Below are 13,225 nucleotides of genomic sequence, written 5' to 3' on the forward strand. Positions count from 1 at the left end.
TCACTAAGGGTGCGAAATGTCTTGTGGGATTTTTTTTTTGTCCCAAATCCTTGACTGGTCTTTTTCTATAGAGATCATTGATCTTTTTTCACCTTGGATCATTCAGTTCTTAGCTGTTGAAAGTCCAAAGTCCATGAGACAAGTCCAAAACCACCTTCCACTGTCATTCCATTCCACTTCTTCATAACTGTTTGCACCCAATAAGGCTTGGTTAACTTGTAGTTGTTTGCTTTAACTTTCCACGGAAAAGAAATAGGTTGAGAAAATTTGGTGATAATGCCAATAGACCTTTAAGTTGCAACAATCTGCTTCTTTGAGAAGAAAAATAAGCAGCCAAACTATACAATCAATGTTGGCAACCCATCTGGGTCATTTTAACTCTAAGTATGGACACCTCTGAAATCTGCAACCATCACATATCCATCCATTAAATCAGTCATTTATCTATACTTTTATTTATCCAAAATTTCATTAAACGATGAAGTTTAGGACTTCACTACAGTAAAGTATACGTCACAACAGATTAAGATCCAGCTTTATCCTGATGAAGTGGGTTGGAATATGGAAGTTCCAATCCATATGGGGACATGTATATACCTTTGCCACAGAATGAAGGTCCATAAACCCTAGTCCTATGGCTCACAGATCTAGTGCCTTATTGGTTGTTCATAGTGAAAAATATCATCGCATGGTATTTTTCCATCTCATATTATAATGAACATTTGGTACCAGTGGCTGTAAATCCAGTATAGCTATCCCCTACAACATCTCCAAAACATCATCAAAATTAAGAGAGCAGAAATTCCTATAATCACAATACCTAGAATGTCTCATTTCAACCTTGCTTAGACGTTCAGACCCGAGACTTTTAGCCATGGAAATATAGCCAAATTGGTTTAACAGGTTATTTGCTCAGAGTTGCTACCTGTTGATTACCTTAACTCATAGCCATAGCTCTGTAAATATAGATCCATGTGAATGGTCTGGCCAACACATGTCCCTTACACAGAACTGTAGCCTCCTTTCTTACTCCTCACCCACTGTGCAGTGATGAAGTGATAGTCTCACACTCTAGATCTAGCCTTGGAAATCTGTTTTGTGATACTGGAGTCACACTCTGCAAAGTACATTTCCCTTTGTTTCCAGTTAGGTTCAGCCAATGGGAGATAGATGTTGAGTAGGTGTTGGTCTGACCAGCGTTGTTCCAATCGTGGTGGGCGCACGGACACCAACTCTTTTCCGCTTTCTCAGGACCAGCTCCATCGCCACCCTTCCAAAGAACCACAGCATCCAGGCCATTTCCTTGCCTGCCTGTGCCCTTCCTTCATACGGCCCCTCCTCGGAACGGCTGGCTCTCCGGCAGTGTTGTCTTTTTGTTCTTTACCCTCTGAATTTCCATCTTAAATTTCCCAGTTGAAATACTTAATGTGATTTCGATTTTCCTCATGGACCCTGACTATACAGTACTTGCACCAGGAGGCCTTCCAGGATGGGGTAATAGGATTGATCTGGTTCTATGCCTGGGCCACAGTGCAATTTTGGCACCTACTGACGGGAATGAAATGTTAGTATTTCATGGCAAGCAGCAGCCTCTCAAGTTATTGTGTGTCATTGTGATAAAGTTCTGATTAAGCCAGTGACTTTGGGGACCAAATGCCTGCTGAACTTGGCCTTCATGGTAGCAAAGTGATAGTGGTAACAATTGATGACAATTTCAAGGATGGTGGAGTGAATGAATTGAATGAATTGGGGGCCTGATAGGAGGACAATGACAAGTTCTGGGCTTTAAACTCTCAGCTCCAATTACAGTGAGAAAGCTCAAGAGCTTTTTTTTTCTTTTTTTTTATGGTAGCCCCCAATGATTCTCTACTTAAAACGCAAGGCTGAACTCACTGAAACTCAGACTCAGAATTTAGTTGTGTTGACTGCAAAATTGACACAGATTCATTAGAAATCGTATGTGAAATTCAGGACATTAACTGGGGAGAAGGGAGACCTTAACATAGGAGGTGACTTCTGGGAAAATTGAGCTAAAGCTGAGAATCTGGAACCCTCTTAAACCTTAAATCTTGAGTCTTCTAAGCCTTCATTCCCAATGAAAACAGCTCATCCTCGTGGGTTTGAAAAAGCCAGCATCCCTTGACTTGAAGACCCCGGAATAACTTTACTTGGGGCAGCTGAGCTGTCTGGCCACAAATTGTCCATTCTCCTTAAGACTTGCCCCAAGTACCACTTAGTGTCCCCAGACCTATAACTAGGATCGAATCTCAGCCAATTCCAGAGAGACAAATGCACAGTCCCATCTGGGAGGAGATAGCTTATAATAAAAGAAAAAAAAGGACTATCTTATAATATAATTACAGAAAGCTAGCATATTGTCAGAATGATTTCTAAGTGTGTTAAGACCAAAGATGATGAATATAAAGTTGGATCAGGCTGACTCTATTGACATGAATGCACATAGCAGCGACTCTAGATTTTAAATAATTACCCACTTGCTTCTCGCCCACCTTCAAACCTGTTCGTCTACCAACTCCGTTTTGTCCTGCTGCTCGCCTCACTGGAGACAATTCCTCTTTCTCTTGGCCCGTCTCCTCCACTTTGCCATTTCTTTTTTATCCATTTCTCTTTCTCCTTCTTCTCCTCCTTCCATCACCTCTCCTTCTTTTCTGAAGACAGAAAAATGGTAAGAATAGTGCTAGTGATGGGCCTCTATCAAAGGAAAGGAAATTCATAAATTTTGAAGGCAAGTTGAACAAAGTTAAGAGTCTAGGTCCTCAAGTTCCAAGTGCATTCATGCACCTGAAACACTCCCTTCCATTTCCATTCACTTTCTTACTCTCTCCTAGTTAAGATCTTAGGGATAAAGCCTTTCATAAGCAGCATAACTGAGACCTAGAAAATGTTAAATCATCTCCCTGGTCCTATTTGTGTTGCCCTCTGTGGTATTTCTCTTCTATTATTTATCATTAAAATTATGTTTTTCCACTAAGGATTTGATTTTTATTTACATACTTCTTTGCTTTTCTTTAATGAGCTAGAGCAGATGCACAAATTTATAGTAGAGTTTTAGGAGAAAATACATTGAAAGTGGCAAGTAACCAACTTCCAAGAGAATTCGAACTGGGACTCTTTTTTTTTTTTTTTTCTATCACCCATTTTGAAGTTGAGCATTTCTTGGATAAACCTTCAAATTAAAATTGAGAAAGGGAATCAGTAACTAGATTAAATGGTTAAGATCACAGATTTGGGGACCAGAATGCCTGGGTTCGGATCTCAACTCTGCCATTTCCTAGTTGTGAGACTTTGGGCAAAATATAAAGAATCTCTCTGAGCCTTGGTTTCTTCATATTTAAATTAATAGCTGTTACATGGTGGTGTTATAGGAATTAAGTGAACTAATAGATGTTGAAGGGGAGGACAGAACTTGGCATATAGTAAGCTGTATATGAGTAAGTTTTTTTATTAACAGCATTTTGAGGGCATTATTTTTATCCTGACTTGAGACTTAAACTTAGTATCAACTGACTTGCTTCGGCAGCATTGCTAGTTAATGAAAAAGGCTGAACTTTAAAACCACATCCATTTGATTCTGAAGTCCATGTTCTGTGTGTTAGGCCCTGTGTCTTTCCTTTTAATGATCAGATATGCAGAAGCAGATGTACTACCTAAAAGAACCCACGGATTAAATAACTTTCAATGTGTAAGTGTTTCATTCACATAAGTGACTGTTTTGCTTGTTTGTTTTTTTAATTGGAAGGCACTTTTAAATTGCTAACTAGTATAAGTGAAGTTAATCAGTTTGGGACAAAAAGTCATTATTTTACTAATGATATGGAGGGAAAAGAAGGGAAAGTGGGAAAAATTGACCTTTATGTTAGGATAATCCTCAAAAATGGTCCACAAAACTTCCTCAAGGAATCGCATAATGTTTAACTTCTAGACTCAGAAATAGTCTCCTGCTGATGCTGTAGTCTCTAGTGCATCTCATGTTTTGGGGAAAGAGAAAATAGCCCATCCTTCCTCCTAATTTATAACTTATTATACAAAAAAAGAAGCCTTTAAATGTCATGAATTTTTAATTTTTTTTCATTTAGTTGATTCTCTTGCTGAGAAAAGTGACTGCCAAAGAACTGTGCCTAGTATGAGCAATAAACATCAACCACATCTACTGCATTAATAATTTAAACACAAATCGTCAAACAAAATGATCTGGCAGGTCCCACAGGTGAGTCACACAGAGTTTTAAAAGATGCTGGTGTATTTAAACGAGGCAGCTTTAAAATGAAAATTTTACCCCAGGTGTGGTCAGAGATGTATTAGAGAGTCCACCAATTCAACATCCATCCCACTACCACCCAGATCTTGCTGTTCTCACCAGGATTCATCACTATCCAAGATCTCATTAGGCTGTGTATTATCCATGAGATCAAGGTCAAGGCCCTCTCTTAAGTGACTACACCCTATTTACCCTGAACTAATGTTCAACATGGACTTCTGATTGGCTGAGCATCCGTTTTGGCTGCTTGGTCTCTGTACCTTTTCTTAAGCAGTTATTTAAAATATCATCGTGGACTTCTGTGGTGGTCCAATGGTTAAGACTTCATCTTCCAAAGTAGAGGGTGTGGGTTTGATCCCTAGTCAAGGAACTAAGATCCCACATGCTACAGGTTGTGACCAAAAATTAAATAAACAAACACAACACTAAATCAACTCAAAAATTAAAAAATAAAAATTAAATACCATTGTATTAGCTTTCTATTGCTCAGTACAAAGTTTTCACAAGTTTAGTGGTTTGAAACAGCATGGTTTATGGTCTTACAGTTGTATAGGTTAGAAATCCAACACTGGCCACTCTGTACTAAAATTAAGGTTTTAACAGAGCTATACTATGCTTTAGAGGCTGCAGGGAATAATTCATTTCCTTGCTTGTTTCGTTTTCTTGAAGTTGCTCACATCTCTTAGCTTGTAACCCCATTTCTTCATCTTCAAAGCCAGCAACTGTGGATTGAGTCCTTCTCACATTGTATCACTCCAAACTCCCTCTTCTGCCTCCCTCTTCTACTTACATGTACCTTTGTGAATACAATGGGTCCACCCAGATAACCCAGAAATATCCCCCTATTTTAAGGTCAGATGATTAGCTTAGTTCCATCTGCAACTCTAATTCTCCTTTGCCATACATCCTGACATTCATGGATTCTGGAGATTGGAACATGGACATCTTTGGGGGGACCATTTTTCTGCCCACAACTATTCATGCGTCCCCTCTACTGTATCCTCTACAGCTCACACAAACACGCCCCTTGCTGAAATCAAGCCGAGTTCTGCATTGACTGTCAACATCACTGCATTTTCCCATCTCTGTGCCTTTCCCTCCTAACTACTTCCTCTCAACAAATCCCTTTCCCTTTCACTCAGTTGCCCTGTCCTTCTACGACCAGCTTACATTTTGCCTCCCACATGGAACTTTTTCCATTTCAGACTGCTCATCTTGTATTGTTTTATTTGTTCTTTTTTTATCTTCCATTAGAATTCTACTACATGGACGTATATAAAATTGCCAACAGACGTCTTACTTACAGAAAGAGAAACTGTATACAATTTATCCTAATACTCACTTACCTGCAATTTATCAGTTATTCCTGAATTATTTTATTTGTGTTTGTTTTCTCTTCCCATTGGGATTGTAATCTCTTTGAAACCAGAACTATGTTTCATACTTTTTTGGCATCATTCCCTTCCAGCTCCTACATACTCAGAAGATAGTGGCTCATTTGGTTTTGATGTAACTGGGCAACTCTGGTCCTGTTACGGTTTTTTTGCTGCAAGCAACAGAATTACAATAAAAAAAAAATCACATAATATAAAGATCAGTCAAGCAGGGCTTCCCTGGTGGTTCAATAGTAAAAACTCTGCATGCCAAAGCAGGAGACATGGGTTCGATCCCTGGTCCAGGAAGATCCCACATGCCTTGGAGCAACTTAGCCCATCTGCCACAACTGCTGAGCCTGTGCCCCAGAGCCTGTGTTCTGCAACAAGAGAAGCCACTGGAATGAGAAGCCTGCTCACTGCCATGAAGAGCCACCCCTGCTTGCCGAACTGAAGAGAAAGCCCACACAGCGATGAAGACCCAGCACAGCCAAAAATAAATAAATAAATAAACAAAATTACATATAAAAAAGAGCAGTCAAGTATCAGAAAGTAGAGGGTGAAAATAACTCTAGAAACGCATGTAGTCTTGGTTGTGAGTCAGTGCCTGGAAGTTTGGTTCTGTGACAGAGTCCTAGCAGGATTACCCTGGCTTTGGCCAGGTCCTTCCTTTATGAACGGTGTAAAGTAACACAGTCATTTTGGTTAACAGCTCCTAGGATCCCATAGAATGTGGGGAGGACAGTTTCTCCAAAGACGAGATGCTCATACGAAAGAAAAGATATAGACTTCCCTGGTGGCTCAGACAGTAAAGCGTCTGCCTAAAATGTGGGAGACCTGGGTTCAATCCCTGGGTGGGGAAAATCCTCTGGAGAAGGAAATGGCAACCCACTCCAGTATTCTTGCCTGGAAAATCCCATGCGAGGAGCCTGGTAGGCTACAGTCCATGGGGTCGCAAAGAGTTGGACACGACTGAGTGACTTCATACCAAAGAAAAGATATAGAGATACTGGGTAGATAAAGTGACCAATGCTCATGAAACTTCTATGTTAATTGGCATTGTCAATAAAACACAAGTAGAGACAGAATGGGCTTCCTGGTGGCTCAGATGGTAAAGAATCTGCCTACAATGATCCCTGGATCAGGAAGATCCCCTGGAGGAGGGCATGGCAACCCACTCCAGTGTTTTTTCCTGGAGGATCCCCATGGACAGAGGAGCCTGGCAGGCTACAGTTCATAGGGTTGCAAAGAGTTGGACATGACTGAGTGACTAAACACTTGCAGAGACAGAAAAGAGTATAAATTAAGGCAGAGGCGGGGACTTCCCTGGTGGTCCAGTGGTTAAGAACCCATCTGCCAATGGAGGGGACAGAGATTCGATCCCTGGTTCAGGAGGACTTCACATGCCATGGGCTACTAAACCCCAGCGACAGAACTAATGAGCCCACAGGCCTAGAGCCTGCACTCCCCAACAAGAGAAGCCACTGCAGTGGGAAGCCCAGGCCTCTCTGTCCCTGGGGTTGTCCAGGCAAATATACTGCAGTGGGTTGCCGCGTCCTTCTCCAGGGGCTCTTCCTGACCCAGGGATCGAATGCGAGTCTCTTGCATCCCCTGCTTTGGCAGGTGGATTCTTTACAACTAGTACTACGTGGGAAGCCCCGAGATCCCACATGCTGTGAGGGGTGTGCAAAAAAATAATAACAAAAAAATTAATTTAAAAGCTTTAAAATTAAAGCATAATAATGAAATAAAGTAGGAAGAGAAAGATAAGCCAGGCAAGAAGGCTCAGAAGGAATTAAAGAGTTTTGAGAAATGTAGAGGAAAAAAAATTAATAAATCAAAAGAAGAGGAAGTGTCAAGAATGCAAGTTACTGCATACCCTTCAACTAAGAGGAGAAAATCTTGCCCACAGGATCTGGCTGCCAGGAAGTTACTGGTGATCCTATTGGTTAGTTGGTGTTGCATGGTAGGGCCAAAGGCAGGGAGTTGAGTGTAAAGAGCAGGTGAAGAATGAGGGGCCATGAGAGTATTTTATGAGAATAAGAGGGAGAGATAGTTGGTGAGGGATGGTGGTAAAGAAGAGTGTTTTCAGAGGCAGAGAAAGAAATGGAGATGAGAGCTGGAATGAGGATGAAGACGGGGAATTGACATCCTAGTTGGAAGCGACGGGTAAAGTCCCAGGTGAATTTTTGGTCCAGAAGAGGTGGTGGTACAGCTCCTTCCCCGAGACAGAGATACTCTAATTCTGTCAAGGTTCTTTTCCCCGACTCTGTTCCTTAACTCCTCTGACCTTTTAAAATTCGTTCCTAATACGGAGCTCATGACTGAGATCATGAATGCAAAGTCCCTGGCCCTGTGCTACTGACATAACAGAACCTCGAATGATGTTCTGTCCTTCCCTCTCCCTCTTTGGGCTGGACCACTCTCTCTTCCCATTTTCTCTTTGCTTAAGAAGGAGATGAAATGCCTCAGGACCAAACTGCCCAGACCGACCGAGAAGCATGTTCATGGTGAGAAAGGCTGGAAGAAACAGTTGGCGCTAGGTCCTAAATTCCATCTTACGAAAATGGACTTCCTATTGGAAATATCCTCAGCATGGACTTCACAGAGTTGGCCTGGGGAGATATTCCCAACCTTTCTTTCCCCCTCCTACTGTCTCAGGTCAGAAGTGAACAGAGCGTGGGTGGATCACGCAGCTGTAGCCAGAAACGGCTAATGTGAGTAGCAGGCTAAGCCTCTGATGAAATAAACAAGGAAGTAATTCTGATTATTTCTGTTCTGTTTGCCTTGGATTCCTTGGTCCAATAAATTTCGGAAGCTCTATGTGTACTCCTTACCATACATATTGGCAAGAAAGAAAATAACTTAAAAACACACACACACATTTTTACAACTTATTTGATTGTGGATTCTGTTTTTAAGCTATATTTTTTTAAGCTACTTTGGATAGAACAGCTATAGAACGTGGTTTGATCTTTGAATGGTCATAAGTCAAAAAATTTCTTAAAATTAATTTTGGGATTGATTTCCCAAGACAGTTCAAGAACATAGCATCACAAACCATCCAAAATCAAGGAAATTTGTAATGGGCTTGTCTTTGGTAGATTTGAATGAATAAGATTTCGATACCATTGCAAAGATATATTTTTAAGCCTGCTTTTGGAAGATAGTCTTAGTTGGGTGCTCCATTTGGTTTGGTATCCAGTATCCATAAATTGCCAACTTCTTCTGTTGTACTCTATCCCAAATATATTCCATAGTATGTTTTCATAATTAATATGCAAAGCGATGTATAGTTTGTAATTAATTTCAACTGGGCACAGTGAAAAACTTGAAAACCTCAGCGTGGAGGCATCTCTCTTGGTAGAAGTTCAATGAAATCCCCAAATGTCTTTGTTTTAGCAATCCATAATTTGCAGATTATTAATACAATAAATCCTTGTTGTCTGTGAGAGTTGGCATCGTACCCACAAACTCCTGTGCAGAAAGCCCACAAACTCAAAATCCAAATGGAAAGAAAAAAAACCATGTGGTTTCTGTGTATGCTCATTACCTGCTTCTGAAACCATAATATCTCGGCCTTTTATAGGTCTTATAACAGACTCTGCAGGAAGCAGCTGCAGTCATTAGCCATAGGACAGACTAAACACACAATCTGCATGGAGGGAGTCCTGGATGCTGTTGGACCCCAGTTTTAGGCACAGGTAAGAGCCCCATCAATAGCACATTTTGTACATGTATTTAAAATTGAGTGTAGTGTATTTTATAACTTAAAGGAATTTTATAAATCAGAGCCGATACCCACATTCTGCCTTCTTTTGTGCAAGGTTTGGATCAGTTAAGGGGCTAGGTTCTCCAACCTAGAATTCCTATCATCACACCCTTGTGAGAAAAACACTAACGTGAAGACACCCCTTCCCCAACTTCAAATTCAGATTCCACACAGCATCCTCATTTTGAAATCACCCAACTTGTTGTAAATTCAGTTAGACTAGTTAGGGTCCAAAGCATTGACAAAACCAAATGCTTGGTGACAGAAGTCATAGTTGCGTCGCGAGCTAGGGTTCACCTTTCCGAGAGCTCCTTGGTGCCAACCCAGAACCCATGTCCTAGCGTGGCTGGAGGCAAGGATGGCGCCCCGCATTTCAGAGAAGACTTAAAACCGTGATCCTGACTGCTCATCATCATTAAAAATCTCCAGGCAGTTTTCATAAGAGCAAGGGGGTGGTTGCCTGAGGTTTTGGCTGGCAGTCAACCCAACTAATTACATTCTGTCTACTGTGTCCTCCCGCAGTTTCAATTGGATGTTGTTTTTTTTTTTTTGTAACTTCCTGTCCTAATCTGAATATAGGGTTACTATGTGTTCTTAGGCAGATGCTGCTGTTCCTCCTGATGAGAGATGTGTTTCAGATTGTTGTTTTCTTACAGAAAGTTTTTGAGATTTTAAATAAAAGACGTCTTCTTAATGATCCTGAGATCCTGGTACCAAATAAATTTTCGATGTCAAGTCTGCCGGTAATGAGCTATTTATGTTGTTATTTTCTTTCACCAAGCATTGGCATGAACAGACATGCCTAACCCCAAGGTGATGATGTCCTACTTATACACACAGTCAGAGTCATAGCGTTGCCCTTAGCTTTCCTCCATCTCCTTCTCCTTCCCAATGACAAACTCTCCTATGGTTCTTCCTACCAGTGACTTTCATGGACAGCTCACTCATGTGGTGGCACAGTCATAAGGAGGAAAGCTTAAGCTCGTTTTGTCTATCTGTCTCTCTTTCTGCCCATCTATGTCTATCTATCTATTTTGCCGTAAGTCATAAAGAGGAAAGGGAAGAAATTATTAAAATGCTGATATTCTCTGGCAGAACTCCCCGTGAACTCTGGCAGATTTAGCTATGAATGGAATAAGACGGTTGTTTGATGGGAGTCAGAAGCCGGGAGACATGACCTTTATTCCTTTTCTCCCACCCACATTAGCCTCCGGCGCCCTGACCTGAGGACTTTCCCATCTCTGAAGCACACACCCCCCAACGTTAGAGAGCTGAAGAGGCGCCAATGGTGGGTCTCCAGGACTCTCAGAATGTACACTTATATGCCTCCCTCTGTGTTTGAGAGGTAGGAAATACGGGTTTGCCCATAAACACTGATAACAGACTTTAATGATGGCATTTCTGTATTTATAAAAAAAATTACCCCAAACTCTCAGATATTTCAATCAAGCAGATTTTAAAATACTGGCTAACATTTTGAGAGGCTTGCTCTATGCAAGGCACAGACCTGGGCCCTTTATTTGTATTAACTCATTTGATCTTCACTTGTTAGTCCCACTTTAGAGATGAAGGAACAAAGATACAAAAGAGCAATTTTCCCAAACGGGGACAAGAGAGAGCCAGGGTTCACAACCAGGCAGTCCAATCTGGAGTCCACACTCTTCCCAATTTTGCTTTGCTACCTCCCTTAGGGATGGGCACACACTTTGTAAACTTCAGTGCATCTCAAACATTTACTAATGTCCACAGGAGTAAAAAAAAATATGTGGTCCTTTCCCACCTTAACCCCCAAATAAGGATTTAAGAGAGAGGGAAAAGAGATTTTCTTCTGTGATTAAACTATAATCTGTACCCAAAGAGTCAAAGCAAAAATATTCTAGGTCGTTTAAAAAAAAAAATAGAAGACTTCCTAACCTGCTCACATTGGCTCTGAATGGATGTGATTTTTAAAAATCGTTTTCCTACTTCACAGTGTGGGTTTGGTCAAGACTCGGGTCTCCCTAGTTTCATGGCTCCCTCACATCGTCTCTATTTCCCAGAAGGGATACCAGAAGAGAATAAACTATATAAAGGATAACTTAGGGCTTCCTGGGCGGCACTAGTGGTAAAGAACCCGCCTGCCAATGCAGGAGACATAAGAGACATGGGTTCGATCCCTAGGTTGGAAAGATCCCCTGAAGGAAGGCATAACAACCTACTCCAGTATTCTTGCCTGGAGAATCCCATAGAAAGAGAGGAACGTGGTAGGCTACAGTTCATAGGGTCACAAAGAGTTGGACACGACTAAAGTGACTTAGCATGCATGCACAAGGATAACTTATTTTTTTAAAAAAAAAAGGATCATTCAAAAGGGGTTTGATTGGCCATGAAACACTGAGGGTGTATCTTTGAGTCCAACATCACCAATACCTATGGGAGCCCACGCCAGAAAGCAGGATCCTCTGGGCAAAATTCTACGTGATTGCTTTGGTGGCATGTATGTGTCCCTGTGGGGAGAATGGAGGTCATGGGTATCTTGACTTGAGTAGGCTACACAGAGCTACGTCCCTCTGTGCTCACGCCAAGTCCATTAAGTTCTCTCCTGTTGACCACTTGCCTGTCATGGCAGTGGCTGCAGGGGGTTAAGATGCAGCCCATCAATGTGGGGACAACTTACAGCTACAGTCCCTTGGCAAACCAGTTACTGGAATTCTGATTACACGTTCTGATTACCTGGAGTCCCAAGAGCTCTGCCATGTGAGTCTGTCCTTGGAACCACTCCCCCTCACTGGGATTGCAAGCTGTTTCCAGAGCCCTGTCCCACGGTGAAACCACGCTATAACTACCCGCTCTTCAGTTCAGTTCTGTTCAGTCGCTCAGTCATGTCCGACTCTTTGCGACCCCATGAACAGCAGCACGCCAGGCCTCCCTGTCCATCACCAACTCCCGGAGTTTACTCAAACTCATGTCCATCGAGTCGGTGATGCCATCCAGCCATCTCATCCTCTGTCGTCCCCTTCTCCTCCTGCCCCAGATCCCTCCCAGCATCAGGGTCTTTTCCAATGAGTCAACTCGCTCTTGGGGCCTCTCAAAAGTGCGTCTGGTCTCTCCTTAGGACATGCCTTTGCATCTTGGACCCTGCTCATGCATTCCTTTAAATTCCCCAATCTGTGGTGTGAGGTTTTGGTTACCGTTCTAATTTTATGTGTTTGTTTATTCCATTTTGGGCTGCAATGAGTCTTCCTTGCCGCGCGGGTTTTCTCTAGTGGCGGTGAGTGGGGCTGCCCTTTGTGGCAGGGCCCGGGTTTCTCACTGTGGTGACCCCTCTTGTTGCAGAATACAAGCTCCAGGCACACGGGCTCAGTAACTGTGGCACACGATTAGTTGCCCTGGCGTGTGGGATCTTCCCAGACCAGGGACCGAACTCACATCTCCTGCATTGGCAGGTGGATTCTTAACCCCTGGACCACCAGGGAAGTCCAGGCGGTGTGAGGTTTTGTACGATCCCAGGAGGAAGTCTTAACAGATGTGTCTCTCAATCCCAACTTGACGCCTTTAGTACGATAAGCTGCAGTTTTCAGTAAGGGATGAACATAGCAATACATGTTAATTCCCACGGGTTGGGAATATAAACACGTATTGGTGTTTATAGTCACTTGTGCACCTCCATTTGCAAGACAAAAAGATAAAATGTGAAATAGCAAAATGAGAAGTATGAAATTTGTATCTATCAGAATATGATAAATGTCAGGATAAAAAGCCTCTCGCGGGAACAGTCTCCTGGAGCATTTCTGGCTGCCAGGTGCTGTGTGAGGCGCGGAG

The sequence above is a fragment of the Cervus canadensis genome, chromosome 23 (assembly GCF_019320065.1).
Source record: "Cervus canadensis isolate Bull #8, Minnesota chromosome 23, ASM1932006v1, whole genome shotgun sequence".
Taxonomy (NCBI): Eukaryota; Metazoa; Chordata; class Mammalia; order Artiodactyla; family Cervidae; genus Cervus; species Cervus canadensis.